The sequence below is a fragment of the Monodelphis domestica genome, chromosome 2 (assembly GCF_027887165.1).
Source record: "Monodelphis domestica isolate mMonDom1 chromosome 2, mMonDom1.pri, whole genome shotgun sequence".
Taxonomy (NCBI): domain Eukaryota; kingdom Metazoa; phylum Chordata; class Mammalia; order Didelphimorphia; family Didelphidae; genus Monodelphis; species Monodelphis domestica.
Genome location: NC_077228.1, coordinates 488,579,939 through 488,588,133, shown reverse-complemented (window position 1 = coordinate 488,588,133; position 8,195 = coordinate 488,579,939).

The window sequence follows — 8,195 nt, the reverse complement described above, 5'->3', positions numbered from 1 at the left end:
TGCTCTCCTTAAGACATACCAATGGCTTCCTGTTGCCTCTAAGACAAAGCACAAACTCCTCTGTTTGGTATTTCAAGCCTTTCCCAATCTGGCTCCAGCCTCTTTCCAGGTTCATTGCATGTTACTTCCCTTTATACAAAGCTCCTGTAAATTAAGCTGACCTATTTGCTATTTCCTGTTTAGTATGCCCTATCTCCCATCTCCACACCTTTGCACAGGTTGACTCTTGAGTCTTGAGTGCACTTTCTTTTCACTGACATCTTATAGAATCTCACGCTTCACACAAGGCTCATTTTCAGGGTCAATTTGTATATAAGATCTATCCAACACCCCTCCTTCTCCACCCCATCCCAAGTTTAAACTGTTTACCTTTTTGAAATTACTTTATATAATTTTGGTTTTTCTTGTCTGCAGACATTTCTAAGTTCTTTGACGGCGAGGATGGTTTAATTTTTGTCTTTGCATCCCCAGAGCCTGGCATAGTGTTTGGAACAGAATAATTGACAGTTATATGACCCTGGATAAGTCACTTAACCTTGTTTGACCCAGTTGCTTCATCTATAAAATAAGCCAAAGAAGGAAATGGAAAACTATTCCAGTATCCTTGCCAAGAAAACCCCAAATGAGATCAAAGAGTCAGACCCACCAAGAAAGCCTAAACAACAAATGCTGATTAAGCTGTGTTGAAAATAAAATTAGTGTTCTAAAACTATTAGCTACTGTGTGGTGGGCAGAGAGAGTTCTAGCTGCTGTCTGTGTAAGGAGCTGAGGATGAGGATGATTGGGAGAGAGATCCCCAATCAAACTGATGAGCTTACAGGGTAAAGAGCCTTTGCTTGAGACCTTAGAGAACACCTTTCCCTATAAAGTAGGGAGATGCCTGCTGACACCTTTTTAGGTGGGAGATGCCTGCTGACACTTTTTTAGGAAGACAAGGAGAAATCCTGATTAGATGTCTTTCTTTCTTTCTTTCTTTCTTTCCTTCTTTCCTTCTTTCCTTCTTTCTTTCTTTCTTTCTTCCCTCCTTCCTTCCCTCCTTCCTTCCCTCCTTTCTTTCTTTCTTTCTTTCTTTCTTTCTTTCTTTCTTTCTTTCTTTCTTTCTTTCTTTCTTTCTTTCTTTCTTTCTTTCTTTCTTTCTTTCTTCCCTTCTTCCTTCCTTCCTTCCTTCCTTCCTTCCTTCCTCCCTTCCTTCCTTCCTTCCTTTCCTCCTATCCTTGAATCTATACTAATGTAGATGCCAAGATAGAAGAGTGGTATAAGTGGTAAGGACAAGGCAATTGGGGTTAAGTGATTTGGCCAGGATCACCCAGCTAGGAAGAATCAGAGATTAGAACCCAGGACCTCCCAATTCCAGGCCTGTTTCTCTATCTACTGAGCTACCCAGCTGCCCCTACTTTATGCCTTTTTTGAAAACAGGGTAGAGAAAAGAGAACTGAGAATGGACTATACCAATTTGAGAGATGGAAGGGACATCTGGAAAGTATCATGGGTTTCTGCAAAGTAGACATGTTTGCCCACATGATCCAAGAGGGCTGTTCCTGAATAATGCACTGGATCCCCAAACTCCTGAGTAAAAAAGGAGAAATAGTTCACATTTATATATCACCTTAAGGTTGCATATTTATTTAAATTGATTAATTTAAATTTTTATTTAAATTGATTTTTCACAACAACCCTATGAGGCAAATTCTCTTATCATCCCCATTTCATAGATAAGGAAACAGAGACTGAGAGAGTTTAAGTGACTAGCCCAGGGTTACACCAATTATTAATAAGAATCAGAGGCAAAACTTAGACCTGGAACTTAGATCTACTTGTTTTAGTCACTACATTGAACTGCTTCTCAATTTTCCAAGCAGTATAATCCCAGAAGCTAAGCTTCTAACAGAGAAGACATATTGCTTGGGCAGCTTAGGGGTTTCACTTAAAGGTAACATCAAGTTTATGAGTTTAGAAGTTAAAGAGAGATTGGGGATGCAGCTGGGTAGCTGAGTGGATTGAGAGCCAGACCCAGAGATGGGAGGTCCTGGGCTCAAAATCTGACCTCAAATGTTTCCTCGTTGTGTGACCCTGGACAAGTCACTTAACTCCTATTGCCCAGCTCTTACCATTCTTCTGCCTTGGAACCAATACACAATATTGATTCTAAGATGGAAGGTAAGGGTTTAAAAAAAAAAAGATAGATTGGGACTTTCTAAGAAGCATATCTACTGAAGAGAAATGAAAATTATCTACATACTCCCCTGCTTCCTTGGGCCAAAAGCACATAATTTACTGTTGCTTACTCTTCCATCCATGTGGTCCCAAAGAAAAGTCTCTACTTTCAACAACTGAGCTGCCAACCATGGCTGCCTCAAGCCCTGGAGATGGCAGTGGCCAATGAAGTGGTGAAAAGTCTGGAGTATCTTGGAGAAGTTCCCAGAAGCTACATGTGCTTACCCACATGGCCCCTGAGTTGTCATGGACAGAATCTCTGATCCTAGACTCCTGTGAAGAGCATAGTAATCTAACATTGCTAGGTGGCATGAGTTTACAGTCCACTAAAACCACAAGATTTTTTTTTAGGACAAAATGCATCTTATACATCACCCTATGCTTGTGAAGTTATGCAAGTCTGCCTCACTTAAGTCCAGTTCATGTTCAAGTCAAGACATCATCCTCTGATGTGATTGGTCCTCTTCAAAAATGAAGGACAGGGGCAGGTAGGTGGCTCAGTCGGTCGAGAGTCAGGCTCAGAGACAGGAGGCCCTGGGTTCAAATCTGGCCTCAGATACTGTATGTCTATGTGACCCTGGGCAAGTCACTTAACCCCCATTGCCTATCTCTTATCACCCTTCTGCCTTGGAAACAACACACAAAATTAATTCCAAGATGTTTAAGAAAAAAAAAAAGGACAAACAACACCTTACCTAAATGGGCAACAATGATGAAAATGTTACCTCTGCCTCCAAAATCTTCAGTGTCTCTCCCATGATGTCCTCCTCTTTATTGACGCTTTATAGATTTCTTCTGGAAGTATCCTTTCTATGTAAATCACCAGAAGTGAGCATTAGAAATTCGGTTTGACAAGTTTTCGGAGGTGATCTATGCTTTCCTGGATGAGATGTCCTATATAGTTGATCTCCATTTTTCTTATCAAATAAACAAGTTGCTTCCTTAGTGCTTCTCAACAGGGAACCACCTATCATCATTACTCATCTCTTTTTCCTCTGACCTTAATGGAAAGATCTCTCACTTGACAGCTCTATGTATCTATATCATCATTCCAAGATTGACTCTCCAGAGAATCTAATTCTCTCTTCTTTGGTAGGAACAAATGCTCTATGGGTAGAGAGTCAGGTCTGGAGATGGGAAGTGCTGAGTTCAAATATGACCTCAGACATTTCCCAGATGCCTGACCTTGGGCAAGGCACTTAATCCTGACAGCCTAGCCCTTGTGACTTTTCTGCCTTGGAAAGGATACTCCATATTGATTCTAAAACAGAAGGCAAATACCACTACTGAATTTATACCCCAAAGAGATAATAAGGAAAAAGATTTGAACAAGAATATTCATAGTTATGCTCTTTGTGGTGACAAAAAATTGGAAAGTGAGGGGATGCCCTTCAATTGGGGAATGGCTAAACAAACTGTGGTATATGTTGGTGATGGAATACTATTGTGCTAAAAGGAATAATAAAGTGGAGGAATTCCATGGAGACTGGAACGACCTCCAGGAAGTGATGCAGAGCAAAAGGAGCAGAACCAGGAGAACATTGTACACATTGTATCCATATACACTGTGGCACAATCGAATGTAATGGACCTTTCTACCGGTAGCAATACAATGATCCAGGACAATTCTGAGGGACTTATGAGAAAGAACGCTATCCCCATCCAGAGAAAGAACCGTGGGAGTAGAAACACAGAAGAAAAACAACTGCTTGATCACATGGGTTGATGGGGACATGATTGGGGATATAGACTCTAAATAATCACACTGGTACAAATATCAATGATATGGAAATAGGTCTTGATCAATGACACATGTAAAACCCAGTGGAATTGCTCATTGGCTATGGGTGGGGGTGGGAGGAGGGAAAGGAAAGAACATGAATCATGTTCATGGAAAAACATTCTTCATCAATTAAATAAAATTTAAAAAATAAATAAAACAGAAGGCAAGGGTTTAAAACAAACAAAAAGAATGAAAGCTAATGGAGGGAATTCAAAAATTAATCAAAGTATCTAAGTGCTCAGAGGAAGAAAGATGATAACCTCATTATCCTCTAACCAGAACATATGGAGAATTGGGTCTAGTTCTGGGCATTTTATTTTAGGAGGGATGTTGACAAGCAAAAATGACTACAAAAAAACCCTGCAAATCACTTCCACTTAACATCTGTTTATTGTCCCCTTTTTATCTACAAATGGTCTAAAGACGATCTAGCAGAGTTCTGGAAATACTGATCAGTTAGAGTCAGTGTCTGTATTTTTGTACATTTGCTATTTGGGGAGAGGAGGTTGAAAACTTTTAAAAAACAGTTTGGGTAGAATTTTGATGAAAATGGGATGCTATGCAGTATTTTCTCTTCCTTGTTCTTTTTCCTTATTTAGACTTTAATGGCTGTTGAGAGCTCTTTCAACTCTCATATTCCATGATTCTCTGCATTCTGAGATGAAATAGGCAAAGAGAAGCAAACTGGAGTAAGAAATAGATTCTGGTTCTGGATAGGCTCCTAGCTAGGAGGTGACAAGGTAGCAAAGCCCTGCTGAATATTAATGTTTTCTGTTGTTGTTTGGCCTTCGTTTTCTTTCTTTAAAAAAGACAAAAACCAACAGCAAACCCTTACTGTCTAAGAACTAATACACACAAATATCATTTCTAAGAAAGAAAAGCGGTAAGAGCTAGGCAATTGGGGTTAAGTGACTTGCCCAAAGTCACACAGCTAGGAAGTGTCTGAGGCCAAATTTGAACCCAGCTTCTCCTCTCTCTATCTACTGAGCCACTTCAATGCCTCTCTTCCTTCAACTTTAAGAAGACCAATGATATCTAATGATGCCAAGAGAGTTGCCCGTGGAAAGCAGAATAATAGCCCAAAGAAAGATAGAAGCCCAATCAGATAGATTAGTGAATGAAAAATATTAATTAAGCATCTATTATGTATCAAGCGTGGCATTAAGTGGTGAAGAGACAAACGGAAAAGCTCACAGTTATAACAACAGAAGACAACTCATCTAGTAGGGTTTATCTTCAGAGCCAATTAGAAGGACCCAAGGGTTATTAAGGTGAAACTGCAAGTGAGATGGCAAGACCTAGAGGTTTCGAGGGGACTTGCTATTGTTGTTTTAGTGGTGTTTGACCCTGTTTGGGATTTTCTTGGCAGAGATACCAAAATGGTTTGCCGTTTCCCATTTTACAAATAAGGAAACTGAGGCAAACAGAGGGAAGTGGCTTGCCCTGGGTCACACAGCTAGTGTCTGAGGTCAGGTTTGAACTCAGATCTTCCTGACTCCAGGTCTAGAGCTCTATGCACTGAGGCACCTATCTGCCCTTAAAGGAGGTAGGAAAAAGTCAAATAATGTCAAGACTTTGGGCTCATCCCTTTGCCAGGCTGAGTGATGTATGTCATTATTAAAGAGATGAAACACTCTTTCACTGTGGATTTTATGTTCTCACAGGGCAGCCAGAATCCTATTGTAAAGGTCTTCCTCACCACCCCCACCCCCAAGTCTCATTTTACCTCCACAGTTCTAATAAGTAGGGTTTGAGGATGCCAAGGTATTGTGCTGTAATCCCCAGTTGTAAAGTGGAAATTTAAATGGGGAAGTGCTTCCTCCTGGGATTCTGCTAGGCAAGAGAAAGGGAATGCCCTCGTTTGAGGAATTGTTGCTGAGAATGTTTCTGATATTTTTCATTTCCTCTTCTCTTCCAATAAATGCTTTTGCTCATTCTATGCTGCTGTTTGCCTAGGTTTCGGTTAGCACAGAACAGTGTGTGCCAAAACAGACTAGGGACAGAAAGCTCAAGATACTGGCGATGCCAAGTAGATTGTGTGAATTGTTGAAAATGGTACTTCTGGTGACGATACAATGTGAAATTAGCACAGTATGCCGTGCATAGCAAGCACTTAACAAATGCTTTATTCATTCATTTAAATATTATTTTTATCAAGTTTTATAAAAACACAGAATCTTTTTTTTTTTAACCAAACCATTTTGGCAGTAACTGAGACTTGAGTTTACTTTTTGGAAGTCCGCCATTTTCACAATGGGATGTGGGCTGGTACAAGTGAAGAAACATTTATATTTAACAGAATGTATCCCACAAGAATGGACCCTTCCCCCAAGTCCATGAGGAGCTAGTGTGGACTGACCCATGGACAATCATTCTACTAGGTCTCCCATTTGTTTCCCGCCTGTAAAGACAAAGTATCCTTTTTCCCCTTGTCAACCGGTGGTGATCATACTCAGAACTTTCTACCTCTCTTCTTGAAATATTCATGAGATGTGTGTGAGACTTCTGAGGGCTCTATCGATGATCAGTCAATGAGTCAATAAACATGTGCTAAGCTCTGGAGAATCAAAAAAGAGGCAAAAGGCAATCTCTCTGCCCTCAAGGAACTTACAATCTAAATGGGGGAGACAACATATAAGGAAATATATTCAAACAAGCTATCTACAGATAAATGTTATTGAGGCACTGACTCTTTGTGACCCCATTTGGGGTTTTCTTGGCAAAAATACTGAAGTCATTTACACTTCTTTCTCAACCTCATTTTTCAGTTGAGGAAACTGAGACAAGCAAGGTCAAGTGACTTGCCCATAGTCGCCTCGCTGGTAGATGTCTGAGGCCAGATTTGAACTCTGAAAGATAAGTCTTCTAGTCTCTAGACCCAATATTCTAACCACTATGACATCTAGCATCCCCACAGGATAATTTATAATTTAATCTAATGATAATAATGTAATAATTTAAAGAGGGAAAGCATTGGAATTAAGAGGGTTTGGGGACAGGCTTCCTATAGACTAAGATGGGGTTTTAGTTGGGACTTAATGGGAGCCAAGGAATTCAACAGTTGGAACAGAGAGAGTATTTCAGTCAGAGGGGACGGACAGAGAAAGCCTTTGGCCTCTTTTATTACTTAATCTATAACCCTATTTTCCAACATAATTTTGTTGGTTTTCCTCATGTCCACCTTTGCCAACATCAACAGGCATCAACATGTATATGTTGATGTTGTGTCAATATTCTTTTTAATTATTACAATGTAGTTCATTGACTGTTGTCAAATTCTTTAGAAAATTGTTTGACTTCTTTATGCTTTGAGGTGGCCATTGGTGAACAAGTTGCAGTTATCTTCACAGGGCCGTGTTCAGTATTACTCGTTATGGACCATATAAGGTAAGAGAACTATCCCAGGAACTCGTGTTTTCTAGGCTTTGAGCACAGGAACAGACCATGTCAATTGTTTTATTTAAAACACCAAAAATTAAATTTACGTTTCTATACTGCGAAACTCGTGACTCTTCGTCTCCTTGTCCTCCTTTTCTGACCCCGCCACTGCAGAAGGGAAGGGAAGTCATAGAGAAGTGAGACCAATTTTGTATTTCTGACTGACCACCATGTCCAAAACAAATGTCATCGCTGGCGGCTGGCCTTCTGGAGATGAACCTATCCTTACTTAGTGAGCTAGGAGAGTCTTTGGTGAATGGGCACAGTGGGTTAGATTCATACATGAGACCATTATGGGTTGGCCACACTTGTCAGATTTTGAGCCTGTTATCATTGACTTTGAGATCCCATCATGCCATGATGAGGCAATGGAACAGGAGCCTAGGGAAAGGGCTCTGCCCCCCATCCTTTAATGTTTCAATTAAAGCAGCCTAAAATGATCTTAGCTTTTCTAGCTACCTATTATACTCCTGATATCTTCCCAGCTTCCAGTTCACTAAAACTTTTAGGCCACTGGTCCTCAATGACTGGTCCAGGGATCCCTGGGGTCCCAAAGGCCTTCTTAGGGGGTTGTCAAGGTCAAAACTATTTTCATAATAATACTAAAATGTTTAAGGGAAATAGCAAAAAAAACTCATATAATTCTTAGAAGGGATCCCCAATAATTAAGAGTGTAAAAGGGGTCCTAAGACCAAAAAGTTTGAGAACCCTGTTATGGGGAGGGGAGACGGGGTGGTTTTTTTCCATTTGAAATCTGTTG